Source organism: Theropithecus gelada, chromosome 12, assembly GCF_003255815.1.
Source record: "Theropithecus gelada isolate Dixy chromosome 12, Tgel_1.0, whole genome shotgun sequence".
NCBI classification, from domain to species: Eukaryota; Metazoa; Chordata; class Mammalia; order Primates; family Cercopithecidae; genus Theropithecus; species Theropithecus gelada.
This window is the reverse complement of record NC_037680.1, coordinates 32,798,730-32,816,366: the sequence shown is the minus strand read 5'-3', so window position 1 is coordinate 32,816,366 and position 17,637 is coordinate 32,798,730. Positions and strand designations below refer to the sequence as shown.

The window sequence follows — 17,637 nt, the reverse complement described above, 5'->3', positions numbered from 1 at the left end:
TGTCCCTGCAGCACATCTCTTCCTGGACATCCAGGATTTCCATACATCTTCTGCACTCTAGGTGGAGATTTCCAAACCTCAATTCTTGACTTCTGTGCACCTGCAGGCCCAACACCATGTATAACTTGTCAAGGCATGGGTCTTGCACTTGCACCCTCTAAAGCAATGGCCTGAGCCATATGTTGGCCCCTTTTTGCTATGGCTGGATGTGAAGCAGTTGGGATGCAGGGCACCAAGTCCCTAGGCGGCACACAGCAGGGGGGCCCTGGGCCCAGCCCATAAAACCATTTATTACTTCTAGGCCTCTGGACCTATGATGGGAGGGGCTGCAGGTGAAGGTCTCTGACATGCCCTGGAGACATTTTCCCCATTGTCTTGGAATGATTAACATTTGGCTCTTCCTTACTTATGCCAATATCTGCAGCCAGATTGAATTTCTCCCATGAAAATGGGGTTTTTTCTATCACATCATCAGGCTGCAAATTTTTCCAGCTTTTATCATTTATGCTTTTTTTTTTTTAATTTCATTTTTGAAATGGAATTTTGCTCTTGTTGCCCAGGCTGGAATGCAATGGTGTCATCTCAGCTCACTGCAACTTCCGCCTCTCAGATTCAAGCAATTCTCCTGCCTCAGCCTTCTGAGTAGCTGGGATTACAGGCATGTGTCAACACGCGTGGCTAATTTTGTATTTTTACTAGAGATGGGGTTTCTCCATGTTGGTCAGGCTGGTCTCAAACTCCTAATCTCAGGTGATCTGCCCTCCTTGGCCTCCCAAAGTGCTGGGATTACAGGTGTGAGCCGCTGTGTCTGGCCTCTGCTTTTTTTTTTTTTTTAATGCTTTGCTGCTCAGAAATTTCTCCCACCAGATACCCTAAATCATCTCTCTCAAGTTCAAAGTCCCACAGACTTGCAGGGCATGGGGAAAATGCCACCAATCTCTATGCACAGCAACAGTGACCTTTTACTCCAGTTCCCAACAAGTTCCTCATCTCCATCTGAGAACACCTCAGCCTGGACTTCATTGTTCATATTACTATCAGCATTTTGGTCAAAGGCATTCAACAAGTCTGTAGGAAGTTCTAAACTTTCCCATATCTTCCTCTTTTCTTCTGAGCCCTCCAAGTCTCTAGGAAGTTCCAAACTTTCCCACATCTTCCTCTCCTCTTCTGAGACCTCCAAGTCTCTAGGAAGCTCTAAACTTTCCCACATTTTCCTGTCTTCTTCGAAGCCCTCTGATGTATTCCAACCTCTTCCTGTTACCCAGTTCCAAAGTCTCTTCCACATTTTCGGGTATCCTTATAGTAGCATCCCACTACTTCCTGGTACCAATTTACTGTATTAAGTTTGTTCTCACACTGCCAATAAAGACATATGATGGACTGGGTAATTTATAAAGGAAAGAGATTTAATTGACTCACAGTTCCACATGGCTGGGGAGGCCTCACAATCATGGCAGAAGGCAAAGGAGGAGCAAAATCATGTCTTACATGGTGGCAGGCAAGAGAGCATGTGCAGGGGAACTCCCATTTATAAAACAATCAGATCTCATGAGACTTATTCACTATCATGGGAACAGTATGCAGAAAACTGCCCCCATGATTCAATTATCTCCACCTGGCCCTGCTCTTGACACATGGGGATTATTACAATTCAAGGTGAGATTTGGGTGAAGACATAGCCAAACCATATCACTAAGATAGTTCACTAACACTAAGCCTGCCCTACAGGAATGACTAGAGGACATTCTTTAAAATGCACCAAAGACCACTAATTATTAAGTTAAACATACAAAAGCAAAAAAAACAAATCATGGTATAAGTAATACAGAATCGTATTCAATACACTCTGATATGGTGATGTTTAAACCAATTTTATCTCAGTATGATAGTTAATAAAAATGCATCAAAACAACAATAGGTAAAATTTAATTTTCAAGGAATACAAATTATAAAATGATGTAAGTTTTGACATCAAAAACATAAAATGTAGTGGGTAGAATAAAAGTGTAGAGTTTTGTAACTCTACAAAATCAAATGCAATCAAAGTTAAATTGTTATCAGCTTGAAATAGTTTGTTATAAGTATGTTTTGTGTAAGTCTTATAACAAAAAGGCAAAAATCTATACTAGATTTTAAAAATATAAATATAAACATATAAACAATTCACTACAGAAAACCATTAAGTCACAAATGATGATGGCAATAGAGGAAGAAAAAATGTGTATAAAAAACAAGCAGAAGACAAAAGACAAGGGCTTCAGTTCACCAGGCAGAACTTTCCAGAAGACTCAGTGAGATGCAGAGAAGTGGCAGCTGCCTGAGCTTCAAAAAGCTACTATAGTCCTTTCTGCTTTCTCACACTGGCCTCATCCCCCTTACTAGCTGTAGTTGTAGAAAATGGTGAAATAAACCACTTTCCATGATTTTTTAGAGGGTCAAAGAAAGTACCACTAAGGAAGAATTGAAAAAGGCTTATAGGAAACTGGCCTTGAAGTACCACCCTGATAAAAATCCAGATGGAGAGAAGTTTAAACAGATTTTTCAAGCTTACAAAATTATTTCTGATGCCAAGAAAAGGGAATTACATAACAAAGGAAGATAACAGGTAAATAAGAGGACTGAGCAAGTGGCAGTTCTGGGTCCCCTATGGACATCTTCGATATAATTATTTATGGAGGAAGAAGAATGCAGAGAGAAAAGAGGAGTAACTTTGTTGTGCATCAGCTCTCAAAAACCTTAGAAAATGTTTGTGATGGTACAACAAGAAAATTGGCACTTCACAAGAATGTAATTTGTGACTAATGTGAAGGCAGAAGTGGGGGAAAAAAGAGGAGAGAAGTATAATGTTGTCCCAATTGCCAAGTTCTGGACTGCAAATAAGAATTCATGTGACAGGGCCTGGGATGGTTCAGCATACTTAGTCTGTATGCATGCATGGAGTGCCAGGGTCATGGAGAATGAATCAGTCCTAAAGATAGATGTAAAAACTGAAATGGAAGAAAGACAGTTTGAAGGAAAAAGATTCTAGAAGTTCATGTTGACAAAGGCATAAAAGATGGCCAGAAGATAACATTTCATAGTGAAGGAGACAAAGAACCAGGATTGGAACCAGGAGATACTATAATTGAATTAGATGAAAAGGACCATGCTGTTTTTAGTTGACAAGAAGACTAGTTTATGTCTATGGACAGACAACTGGTTAAAATATTGCATGGTTTCCAAAAACCAATATCCACTCTTGACTACTGAACTAGTCATCACCTCTCACCCAGGTCAGATTGTCAAACATGGAGATATCAAATGTGTGCTAAATGAAGTCATGCCAATTTTTCATAGAGCATTTGAAAAGCATCACCTAATCATCAAATTCAAGGTAAACTTTCCTGAGAATGGTTTCTCTCTCATGATAAGCTCTCTCAGTTGGGTAAACTTCTACCTGACAGGAAGGAAATAGAAGAGATTGATGAAATGGATCAAGTTAGAACTTTGATTCATATCAGGAAAGACAGCACTGTTACAATGGAGAAACAGATGAGGATGATAAACATCATCCCAGAGGTGGTATTCAGTGCCAAACTTCATAAAAGGACCAATGAGTAACACTCACTCCTGGCACTTGATGAGCAGTAGTGAGTGAGTGAGTGAGTGAAGGGTTGTAATCATAATGTGTTCACTACCTGCTATTGTTTTTGTTTTAGTATTCAACTATAATAATGTTTTTGAAATTAAATAAGAAACAAATATAAAAGCTCAAAAAATCAGAAAATAAATTACAAAATGGTAGTAGTAGGTTCTTACCTATCACTAATTACTTTGAATGTAAATGAATTAAGTTGTCCAATAAAAAGACATAGAATTACTGACTTGATTTAAAAAACAAGACCCAACTATATGCTACCCAAATAGACTCAACTCACATTTCAGGCCACACATAGACTGAACGTGAGGGGATGAAAAATAATATTCTATGTAAATGAAAACCAAAAGAGAGAGACCAAGGTTAGTTATACTTAAAGTAGGCTTTAAATCAAAAACAGTAAAAAAGATAAAGAAGGTTATTACATAATGTTTAAGGATAAATCTATCAAGAAGATGTAACAAGTATAAATACATAATACACCCAACATTGGAACACCTAAATATACTAAGGAAATCTTAAAGGATCTGAAGGGAGATATCAAATGCAATACAATCAGAGTGAGGATTTCAGTTCCCTACTTTCAACAATGGACAAATCATTCAGACAGAAAATTAATAAGAAAACATTAGCTTTGAAATATCCTTAGACCAAACAGGTATAATAGACACATACAGAACCTTTCATTTAACAGAATACATGTTCTTTTCAAGGGAACATGGAACATTCTCCAGGATAGATTACATGTTAGGCTACAAAACAAGTCTGAACAGATTGAAGAAATTGAAAATATATCAAATATTTTTTCTAATCACAAGTGTATGCAATTATAAATCAAAAACAGAAGAAATCTTGGAAAATTCATAAATATGTGGAAATTAAACAACATACTCTTGAACAATCAATGGGTCAAGAAAAAATCAAAAGGAACATTTTTAAAAATTTGAGACAAACAATAATGGAAGCACAACATACCAAAGCTTACGGGATACAGCAAAATCAGTTCTATATTTAAAAATCTCAAATGAAAAACTTAATGCTATACCTCAAAGAAAAGAAAAAGAAAAAAAAACAAGCCCAAAGTTAGAAGAAATAAGAAATTAAAGGTTAGAAGAGAAATAAATAAAATAGAGATTAGAAAAACAATAGAAGAAAATACATGAAATCAAGAATTTCTTTGAGAAGATAAACATAGTCAATGAAACTTCAACTAGGATAACAAAAAAGAGACAATTCAAATAACTAAAATCAGAAAAAAGAGAAAAATTACAACTGATAGTATAGCTATATAAGCATCATAAGAGATTACTTTGAATAATTGTTTGCAACCAATGGATAAATTAGAAGAAATGGATAAATTTGTAGATACACACAACCTATTCAGTCTGAATCATGAAGAAATAGAAAATATATAAAAAATAACAATTAAAGGGAGAATGAGTAATAAAAAGTCTCCCATGAAGTAAATGTTCAGGATCTGATGGTTTTACTTAATTCTACCACTAAAGGAGAACTAATATAAATCCATCTCAAACTGTTACAAAAATGAGTATTTCCAATTTTTTTTATGAGGGCAGAATCATCCTGGTACCAAAGCCAGACAAGGACATTATAAGAAAAAAAAAATTACAGGCCAATATCCCAAATGAAAATAAATGCAAAAAATCCTCAACAAAATGTTAGCAATATCTAATCAACAGTGTACTAAATGAATCATTTAATCATTTAATATGATCAAGTAGAATTTATCCCAGGGATGCAAGGATGATTCAACATAATCCAAATTTATAAGTGTGATACACACCTTATTAATAGAATGAAGGGCAAAAACCATACGATCAATCTCATTAGAGGCAGAAAAAGCATTTGACAAAATTCAGCATCCTTTCGTGATAAAATCTCCCAATGGATTAGCTACAGAAGGAATGTAACTCAACACAATGAAAGCCATGCATGACAAGCCCACAGTTAACATTATACTTAATGATGAAAACAATGGCAACTTTTCCTATAAGATCAGGAACAAGACATAAATGTCTAATTTCACCTCTTCTATTCACTATAGTACTGCAAGTGACTACAGCGCTCCTTGCCAGAAAAATTAGGTAAGAGAAAGAAATAAAATACTTACAAATGGAAAAAGATTAAGAAAATTGTTCATGTTTGGTGATGACATGCTCTTATGTATGAAAACTTAAAGACTCCACAAAAAAACTGTTAGAACTAATTAATGAATACAGTAAACTTGCAGGATAAAAAAAAATCAACATGTAAAACTCAGTAGTGTTTCTGTGCACTAACAATGAACATTCTGAAACAGAAATCAAGAAAAAAATTTCATTTACAACAGTTACTAAGAATAAAAAGTACTTAGGAATACATTTAACCAAGGATGTGAAGGATTTGCAGACTAAAATTTTCAAAACTGATGAAATTGATGACACAAGTAAATGTAAAGATATTTTATGTTCATAGGTTGGAAGAATTAATATTGTTAAAATGTCACTATTAGCCAGGTGTGATGGTTCATGCCTGTAATTCCAGCGTTTTGGGAGGCGGAGATAGGTGGATCACTCGAGGACAGGAGTTCGAGGCCAGCCTTGCCAACATATTAAACCCCGTCTCTACTAAAAATACAAAAAATTAGCTGGGTACAGTGGCACAGGCCTGTAATCCCAGCTACTTGGGAGGCTGAGGCATGAGAATTGCTTGAACCTGGGAGGCAAAGGTTGCAGTGAGCTAAGATCATGCCATTGCACTCCAGCCTGGGTGACAAACTGAGACTCTGTCTCAGTAGATAAATAAATAAACAAACTGTCCCTATTTCCCAAAGTGATCTACATATTGAATGAAAATTCTACCAAAATGTAAATTCATTTTTCACAGAAATGGAAAAATAACTAAAATTTATATAAAACCACAAAAAAGCACAAATTTCCAAGACAATCTTGCACACTGAAACAAACAAAGCTGGAGGCATTACACTATCTGAATTCAAAATATATTACAAAATGATAGTAATTAAAACAGCATGGTACTGGCATAAGAATAGACACATCCATCACCCAATGGACAGAATAGAGACCCAAAAAAGAAAAAAAAATCATTTACTGCCAACTGATTTTTGATAAAATTGTCTAAAACACAATATAGAAAAAAGCCTCTTCAATAAAGGAAATGGGGAAATTTGGATATTCACATGCAGAAGAATAAAACTGAACCCTCATCTCATGCCATATACAAAAATTGACTCAAAATGGGTTAAAAACTGATGTAAAAAGTGAAACTGTAAAACTACTAAAAAAGAAAAAGAACACAGGAAAACTATACAATAATTGTCTAGACAATTTTTTTTAAAATTTGACCATGATAGCTCAGGGAACAAAACCAAAAATAGAGAAGTAGAATTATATCACACTTAAAACTTATATAGGGTAAAGAAAAAAATTAACAGAATGAAGACACAGCCTATGAATTGAGAGAAAAGTATTTGCAAACCATACATCTAATAAGGAGTTAATATTCAAAATATGTATGAAATGCAAACAATTCAACAGAAAGCAAACAAATAACCTGATTTTAAAAATGGGCAAATGATCAGAGCAGATAATTCCTAAAAAGAAGACATTCAAATGGCCGACAGATACATTTAAAAAATGTTCAGCATCTCTAATCATTGTGGAAATGCCTATTAAAACCACAATGAGGTATGTCCTTACACTTATCAGGATAGCTATTATCAAAAAGATGAAAGATAACAAGTGTCGGGGAGGGTGTGGAGAAAGAGAACCCTACTATACTATTTTTGGGAATGTTATTTGGTACAACCATTGGTGAACACTGTATGGAGGAAGTTCCTCAAAAAAGTAAAAATACAATTTCAGCAGTATATCTAAAGGATTTGAAATCAATATGTCAAGGAGATGCCTGCACTTCCATGTTTATTGTAGCTTTATTTATAATTGTCAAGTTTTGGAATAAACCTTCATCAGTCAAGTAATGGACAAAAAATGTAGTATACACACAGAATAAAATTCTATTTAGCCTTTACAAAGAGGGAAATTATATCATTTACAACAACATATATGAGCATGGAGGACATTATGCTAAGTAAAATAAGCCAGCTATAAAAAAAACAAATACCACATGTTCTTGTATGTGGAAGCTAAGAAGCTAACATGGAAGAAAGCAGAACCGTGGTTACCAGAAACCAGCGACTGTGGGGGAGGGTGATAGGTGGATGTTGATAAAAGAGTACAGTGTTTCATTTAGACAAGAGAAATAAATAAGTTTTTGAAGTGATGGTTATGTTAATTAGCTCAATTCAATCATTCCACATTGTATACAGATATTATAGCATCACTTTGTATTCCGTAAATGCATACAATTATAATTTGTCAATAGCTAACAAAAATAAATAAATTTTCTTTAAAAAATACTGTCTAAAAAAGGAAGAGATTCTACATTTGTGACACAAGTGTTTAGTGGGTGAAAAGTATACTGGCTGGATGAGAAAACAAACAAACAAAAACACCTGAAAAAAACAGAGTAGAAAAAAAAGCCTAGAGAACTGGAACAGGTAGTTTACATTTTGGCCAAGGAAAGCCCAGCTGTAGTTCCTGAAGATATAGAACTGATAAATTTCACTGAGAATTTTGAAGATACTAGTTTGGAATGGAAAGGCTAGTCAATGGTACATTCTAAAATGGTAAACCTGGAAAGCAGAAAGGATGTTGAAATACACACCAAAAAAAAAAAAAAAAAAAAAAAAGGTTTCTCATAATTAGAAGATAAAGGCACTCGTGCCCAACATGAGTGGAAATAAAATAAGGTATTTGAAGCAAGTTTCATCTGCTTTTTTTAAGAGCAATCTTAACATGTGATTTAAAAGCAAAAATCCAGTTTAAATCAATTGAACTGATAAAATGTGAGTTATTGGTCTTATGAAGTTCTACTACAAGGATACAAAAGTAAACTGAAATCTACGTTTGATTTTATAAAATAGCTATGGCAACTAGTTCTGTCTCCTTTAAATAGTTCATTTAGCAGAGCAATGCACAATTTATAAGCACTTATATTCACATATTTATTTACTTGGTTTATAAATATGTTTTCTTTGTCACCAAAGCATTTTTCTCTTTTTAATCTAAATAAGGTAAAATACTTATTTTCATAATTGGCTTTTCCACAAAAGATATCAAATTGATCCTAGTATAGTATTCATAAATGTGATCTTATACATAATTGCCCTCTGAAGACAATATTTTTTATTTGGGTGCTTAAATGCTATTTATTTTCCAATCAAATCAGAGAAGGTAAGAAAGACAGAATGTATACTTACCAAACTTCTTCAATTGTACTATATAATCTTATAAATTATTTTTACCTTATAGATGAAACACTTTTGTAGGAATATATTTTTCCAATAGCCTACTTAATGGCATTTTTGTTGAAAATGTTGCCAAGAATGACAGAAGTAACTTCTTGCAAAATCAATATGGCATAAACATTAATCAGGAATAATCACTGAAGACTACAGAAAATGTCCATTACTTTTTGCCTGGTGAGGAGGGTATGTTCAAGATAAAGATTTGGGTACTTACCGTAATGATAATTTGGAGGACTATTAAGTATGTTGAAGGAGATATTTTAAATAACCAACCACAATAATGTAGTCTAGTTAAAGAAAAAATAAAATACACAACAAAAGAATCAATTAACAGAGTGAAGAGACAAACAAGATTCAGGAAAAATTTCTGAAAGCCATGCATCAGGTAAGGGGTTACTATACAAAATATATAAGTAACTCAAAACACTCTATAGAAAGAAAACAACATAATTTAAAACTGGACAAGGGACCTGAATAGGTATTTTTCCAAAAAAAAAAAAATACAAGTGGTCAATAGATAAATTAAAAAATGCTCAGCATCACTACTCATTAGAGAAATGCCCATTGAAACCACAAGTTATTATCTAGTACCTGTCAGAATGGGTATTTTGAAAAAGATGAAAGATAACAGTGTTGGCCAGGATGTGGACAAATGGGAAATTGATTACTCAGTTGACAGGAATACAAATTAGTACAGCCATTATGGAAAACTGTATAGAGTTCCTCAAAAAACTAAAAATGAAGGAGAGGGATGGAGCGAGATGGCAGAAGAGAAACCTCTCCTGATCATCTCAACCACAAGGATACCAATTTAACAACTGTCTACACCAACAAACAAACACAAACAAACAAAACCTTTATAAGAACAAAAAGTCAGATGAGCAATCACAGTACTACTTGGTTTTAACTTCATATAACTGAAAGAGGTACTGAAGAGGTAGAGAAAACAGTCTCAAATTACAGACACCACTCCTCCCTCATCCTCTGGCAGCAGCAGTGTGGTGTGGAGTGTTTCTGCACAATAGAGAGAGGGATAGTGTAGCAATTTTGAGGCATTGAACACAGTGCTACCCTGTTATAAACGAAAGCAAAACTGGACCAAACTCAGCTGGCATCCACCCATGCAGGGAGCATTTAAGCATTTAAACAAGCCCTAGACAGAGGAAAATTGCCAATTCCAGCAGGCAAAATTTGACTTCCTGAAAGCCTTGCCACTGTGGGCTAACCCTCTCCTCTGGGGCTCTGATAAACTTGAAAGGCAGCTTGGACACCAAGGATTACAACTTTTAAGTGAGTCCCAGTGTTGAACTGGGCCTAGAGCTAGAGGACTCAGGGGGCACACAAACTACTAAGACACCAGCCAGGAAAGTAAGGCAGTGCTGACATCATCCCTCCTCTAACCCCAGGCTGCACAGCTCACAGCTCCAAAACAGACTCCTTCCTACTGCTTGAGCAGAGCAGCAGGAAGAGTGAGGGGACTGTCTTGGACTTTGGATACCAACTCAGCCACAGCAGGATAGGCACTGGTCAAGAGTTGCAAGGCCACCATTTCAGGCCCTAGTTCCTGTGCAACATTTCTAGACACTCTGGGCCAGAAGGGAACACAGTGTCTTGAAGGGAAGGATCCAGTCCTGGTAGGATTCATCACTTGCAAACTGAAGAGCCCTTGGGCTCTGAATAACCAGCAATAATACCCAGGTACTACATTGAGGGTCAGAGACTTGCTGGTTTCAGGTGAGACTGAGCACATTCCCAGCTGCACTGGCTTTGATGTGAGACTCCAGCTTGAGAAAAGCAGAGGGAATAGTGAAAGAGACTTTGTCTTGCACCTTAGGTACTAGTCTGGCCACAAGTCGGTAGATACCAAGCTGGCTCTTGGGATCTGTGATTCCAGGACTTCACATTGAATGGCATTTCTGAATCTGCACTGGGCCAGAGGGGAGTCCACTGCCCTGAAGGGAGTGTCCCAGCCACCAGCATTTACCACAAGCTGACTGAAGAGCCTTTGGCCCTGAAGGAAACATTGATGGTAGTCTTACAGTGGAACTGTGGTGTCATAGGCCATGAGGTGACTCTCCTCTGTTTTTAGAAAAGGGAGAGAAGTCTGGGAAATGCTCTCTCTTGTAGTTTGCATACAAGTTCAGCTGCAGTAAAATAGAATGCCAAATATATGTTTAAGGTTTTTGACTCTAGTCCCTAACTACTGGATGACACCTCTAAACCTGCCTGGGTCCTGCAGGACCTCACAGCCCTAAAGGGAAGGAAACAGGCATGGTAGGCTTTGCCACCTGCTGACTGTAGAACCTCATGACCTTGAGTGAACATAGACGGTAGCCAGGAAGTGGTTACAGCAAGCCTTAGGCGAGACCCAGTCCTATTGGTAATGGCCACAGGGGTGCCCATGTCAGTCCACCCCCCAGGATCAGGTGGGTCAGAACAGAGGGAGAGGGAGAGACTCCATTTGTTTGAGAGAAGGTAAGGGAAGAAAACAAGAATCTCTGCCTGGTAATCCAGAGAATTCTCCTGGGTCTAGTCCAAGACTATCAAGGTAGGACCTCGGTGCATCTACAAGAATCACAGTATTACTGGGCTTTGGATGCACCATAAAACAGATACATCTTAGGTCACAAAACTCAAGTCATTTCAAATATCTGGAAAGCTTTCCCAAGATGGACAGGTACAAACAAGCCCAGGCTGTGAAGACTACGATAAACACCTAACTCTTCAATTCCCAGTCACAGATGAACATCTGTAAGTATCAAGACCATCCCGGAAAACATGACCTCACCAAATAAACTAAATACAGCAACAGCCACCAATCCTGGAGAAACAGAATTATGTGACCTATTGTATAGGTAATTCAAGATACTTGTGTTGAGGAAACTTAAAGAAATTCAGGACAACAAAAAAGAAATTCAGGATTCTATCAGATAAATTTAAGGAGGAGATTGAAATAATTAACAAGAAACAAGCAGAAATTCAGGAGCTGAAAAATGCAACTGGCATACTGAAGAATGCATCAGAGTCCTTTAATAGTAGAATTGATAAAGCAGAAGAATTAATGAGCTTGAAGACAGGTTATTTGAAAATACACAAAGGAATTCAAAGGAAAAATAATAAAAATCAATGAAACATGCCTATAAGATCTAGAAAATAGCCTCAAAAGGCAAATCTAAGAGTCATTCGCCTTAAAGAGGAGGCAGAGAAAGAGATAGAGGTACAAAGTTTGTTCTAGTGTATAATAACAAAGGACCCAAACCTAGAGAAAGTTACCAAAATCCTAGTATGAGAAGGTTATAGAACACCAGATTTCACCCAACGAAGACTAACTGAAAGCATTTAATAATCAAACTCCCAAAAATAAAGTATAAAGAGAAGATTCTAAAAATAGCAAGAGAAAAGAAACAAATAACATACAATGAGGATCCAATATGTGTGGCAACAGACTTTTCAGTGGAAACCTTACTGGACCGAAAAGAGAGAGTGGCATGATATTTAAGTTGCTGAAGGGAAAAAGATCTTTTACCCTACAATTGTATATCTGGTGAAAATATTTTTAAAATATGAAAGAGAAGTAAAAACTTTCCCAGATAAACAAAACCTGAGAGATTTCATCAACACCAGACCTGCCTGTAAGAAATGTTACAGGTATTACTTTAATCATAAAGAAAAGGACATTAATGAACAATAAGTAGTTACCTAAAGGGACAAAACTCACTGGTAATAGCAAGTACATACTTACACACACACACACACACACACACACACACACAGAAATTATAATACAGTAACTGTGGTGTGTAAACTACTCTTATCCTAAGTAGAAAGACTAAATGATGAACCAATCAAGAATAATAATTGTAACATCTTGTCAAGACACAACTGTAAAATAAGATATGAATAGAAATAATAATTTAAAAGCAAGGGGATGAAGTTAAGGCATAGAGTTTTCATTAGTTTTGTTTGTTTTTTATGCGAATAGTGTTAAATTGTTATGTGGTTAAAATAATGGGTTATAAGACAGTATGTACAAGCTTTGACATGACCTGAAACCAAAAAACATACAATGAATACAGAAAAAATGAAAAGCAGGAAAGAAAACTATGTCACCAGAGAAAATCACCTCTACTAAAAAAAAGACAGGAAGGAAAGAAAGAAGGAAAAGAAAATCACACGACAACCGGAAAACAAATAAAAAAAATGGCAGGAGTAAGTTCTTACATATACATAATAACATTGAATGTAAGTGGACTAAACTTTCCAATCAAAAGATATCAACTAGCTGAGCGAATGAAAGAAAACAAGACCCATTGATCTGTTGCCTACAGTAAACACACTTTACATGAAAAGACACACACAGACTAAAAGTAAAGGGATGGAAAAAGATATTCTGTGCCAATAGAAACTAAAAAAGAACAGAAGTAGCTATACTTATGTCAGATTTCAAGACAAAATTGTAAGAAAAGACAAAGAAGGTCACTATATAATGATAATAGGGTCAATTCAGCAAAAGGATATAACAATTTTTTATATATATGCACCCAACATGGGAACACATAGATATATAAAGCAAATATTACTACAGCTAAAGAGAGAGATAGGCCCCAGTACAATAATAGTTGGAGACTTCAACACCCCATACTCAACACTGGATAAATCTTCCAAACACAACATCAGAAAAAAAAAAAAGAAAAATGAGACTTAAACTGCATTAGAGACCAAATAGATCTAATAGATATTTACAGAACATTTCATCCAACAGCTGCACAATATGCATTCTTTTCGTCAGCACAAGGATCATTCTCAAGGATAGACCATATGTTAGGTCACAAAAGAAGTCCTAAAACACACAAAAAATTGAAATAATATCAAGCATTTTCTCTCACCACCATGGAATAAAACTAGCAGTTAATAACAATAGGAGTTTTGGGAATGATACAAATACATTGAAATTAGACTATATGCTCCTGAATGACCAGTGGGTCAATGAATAAATTAAGAAGGAAACTAAAAAATGTCTTGAAATAAATGACAATGGAAACAAAACATACCAAAACCTATGGGATACAGCAAAAGCAGTACTCAGAGGGAAGCTTATAACTTTAAGTGCCTAAAACAAATAAGATTAAAACCCTCTAATAACACCTAATTCTAAACCTTAAAGAACTATAAAAGCAAGAGCAAACCAAACCCAAAATTAGAAGAAAATAAATAATAAAGATCAGAGTGGAAATAAATGAAATTGAAATAAAAAACAAACAAAAAAATCAATGAAACAAAAAGTTGTTTTTTAAAAAATTAAACAAAATTGACAAACTTTAGCCAAAGAAAAAATGAAAAAATGTCCAAATAAATAAAATCAGAAATGAAAATGGAGATGTTACAACTGCTATCCCAGAAATTCAAAGGATTATTTGTGGCCTCTATGAGCAACGTAAGTCCACAAAGTGAAAAATCTAGAAGAAATAGTAAAATTCCTAGACACATACAACCTACAAAGACAGAACCATAAAAAAAAATCCAAAATGTGAACACACTAATAACAAGTAACAATATCAAAATGTAATAAAAATTCTCCCAGTAAACAAAAGCCCAGGACTTAGTTTCAATGCTGAAATTCTATGAAACATTTAAAGAAAAACAAATACTAGTCCTACTTAAATTATTCCAAAATATAGAGGAGGACAGAGCACTTTAAAACTCATTCTATTAGACCAGTATTACTGTGATACCAAAACCAGACAAACACACATCAAAAAAAGAAAACTACAGGCCAATATCTCCAGTGAATACTGATGCAAAAGTCCTGAAGAAAACACTAGCAAACCAATTCATCAATACATTAGAAAGATCTTCCATCATGAACAAGGGGGATTATTCCTGTAATGCAAAGATGATTCAACATATGCAAATCAATCAATGTGATACATTGTATCAAGTGAATGAAGGATAAAAATCATATGATTCTTTCATTGATCATTAAAAGCATTTGATAGAATTCAACTTCCTTTCATGATAAAATACCCTAAATAAAAAACTGAAGATAGAAGGAACATATCTCAACATAAAAGCCATATATAACAGGCCTACAGCTAGTATCATACTAAACGAGGAAAAACTGAAAGTCTTTCCTCTAAGATCTGGGACATGACGAGAATGTACTTTCACCATTCTTATTCAGTGTAGTGTTGATTGTCCTAGCTAAAGCAATCAGATAAAAGAAATAAAGGGCATCCAAACTGCAATGGACAAAGTACAATTATCCTTGTTTGCAGATGATATGATCTTATATTTGGAAAAATCTAAAGATGTCACAAAAAAAGCATTAGAACTGAAAAACTTGCCAAACTTGCCAGATACAAAATCAGCATACAAAAATAAGTAGCATTTCTATATGCCAACAGTGAACAATCTGAAAAAGAAATAAAAAAGGAATCCCATTTACAATAGCCACATATAAAGTTAAATACCTAGCAATTAACTTAACCAAAGAAGTGAAAAATCTCTATAATGAAAAGTATAAAACACAGAAGAAAGAAATTGAAGAGGATAGCAAAAAATGAAAATATGTTCCATGTTCATGAATCGGAAGAATCAATATTGTTAAAATGTCCATACTATGCAAAGAAATCAACAAATTCAATACAACCTCTATCAAAATATCAAGGACATTCTTCAAAGTAGAAAAAGCAAATGCCAAAATTTATATGAAACCATAAAAGACTCAGAATAATTTGAGTAAATGCAATCCTGAGCAAAAAGAACAAAACTGGAGGAATTATATTACCTGACTTCAAATTACGCTACAGAGTTACAGTCATCAACACAGTGTGGTACTGTCATGAAAACAGACACATAGACCAATGGAGCATAATAGACAACTCAGAAAAAAAATGAATACACCCTACAGTCAACTCATTTTTGACCAAGATGTCAAGAACATAAACTAGGGAAAAGTCAGTCTCTTCAATAAATAATGCTATGAAAACTGGATATTCATATGCAGAAGAATGAAACTAGAATTCTCCCCCTCAACATATACAAAAATCAAATCAAAATGAATTACAGCCTTAAGTCTAAGCCTCAAACGATGAAACTACTACAACAAAACCCTGGGGAGAATATCCAGGACATTGGTCTAGGCAAATGTTACTTTCTTTTTCTTTTCTTTTTTTCAGGTATCATTATAATAAGGGTGGAAAAAGTTTCTTGAGTAATGCCTCATAAGCACAGGCAATCAAAACATAAATGGACAAATGGGATCATATCAAGTTAAAAAGCTTCTGCACAGCAGGGGATACAATCAACAAAGTGAAGAGACAATTCACAAAATGGAAGAAAATATTTGCAAACTAGTCATCTGACAAGGGATTAACAATCAGAGTATATAAGGAGCTCAAACAACTCTATAGAAAAAAATCTAATAATCCAATAAAAAATTGGCAAAATATTTGAATAGACATTTCTCAAAAGAAGACATACAAATATCATATTGGCATAGAAAAAGGTACTTATCACTGATTATCAGAGAAATGCAAATTAAAACTATAATGAGATATCATCTCACCTCAGCTAAAATGATCTGTCCAAAAGACAGATAATAACAAATGTTGGTAAGGATATGGATAAAAGGGAACCCTTGTACACTTTTGGTGAGAATATAAATTATTACGTCTACTATGGAAAACAATTTGGAGATTCCTAAAGAAACTAAAACTGTATCTACTATATGATCCAGCAATACCACTGCTGGGTATGAGCAACTTTTCAACACATTTAATAAACATTTTGAAAGTTGCTCACACAAGTTCTAAAGAATGAAAACTAGTTCTTTGAGGAAACTCCAAATTCATAATATTGTTGAATCGGAAACCACTCTGATGTTCCTTAGGATAAGTGAACTATGGAATATATGCCAAATGAAATATTACACAACAAGATCAAATTGCCATTACTTTTAACAGCAAAAACCACAATTACTTTTGCACCAAACTAATATTTTATGTATACTTATAATGTATATACTCAAAAGAAAGTAAATCAGTATATCAAAAAGATATCTGCATTCCCATGTTTATTGTAGTACTATTTACATTAGCTAGGATTTGGAAGCAATCTAAGTGCTTAACAACAGATACATAGACACAATGGTACATACATAAAATGGAATACTATTCAGCCACAAAAAGAGTGAGATCCTGTCATTTGCAACAACATAGATGGAACTGGTGATCATTATGTTAAGTGACATAAGCCAGGCACAGAAAGACAAACATGCCATTTTCTCACTTATTTGTGGGATCTAATAACCAAAACAACTGGGTAAGGTGCAGTGGCTTACGCCTGTAATCCCAGCACTTTGGGAGGCCGAGGCAGGAAATGACCTGAGGTCCGGCGTTCAAGACCAGCCTGACCAACATAGTGAAATCCTGTCTCTACTAAAAACACAAAAATTAGCTGCGCATGGTGGCGCACACCTGTAATCCCAGCTTCTAGCGAGTGTGAGGCAGAAGAATTGCTTGAACCTGGAAGGCGGAGGTTGCAGTGACCCAAGATTGCTCCACTGCACTCCAGCCTGGACGAGAGTGAGACTATATCTCAAAAAAAAAAA

The 17,637-nt window shown here is 35.1% G+C and overlaps 1 pseudogene; it reads left to right on the top strand.

Moving 5' to 3' along the window:
* Nucleotides 1-2,397: 2,397 nt before the first annotated feature.
* Nucleotides 2,398-3,584, top strand: LOC112636617 (annotated as a pseudogene).
* Nucleotides 3,585-17,637: the final 14,053 nt, after the last annotated feature.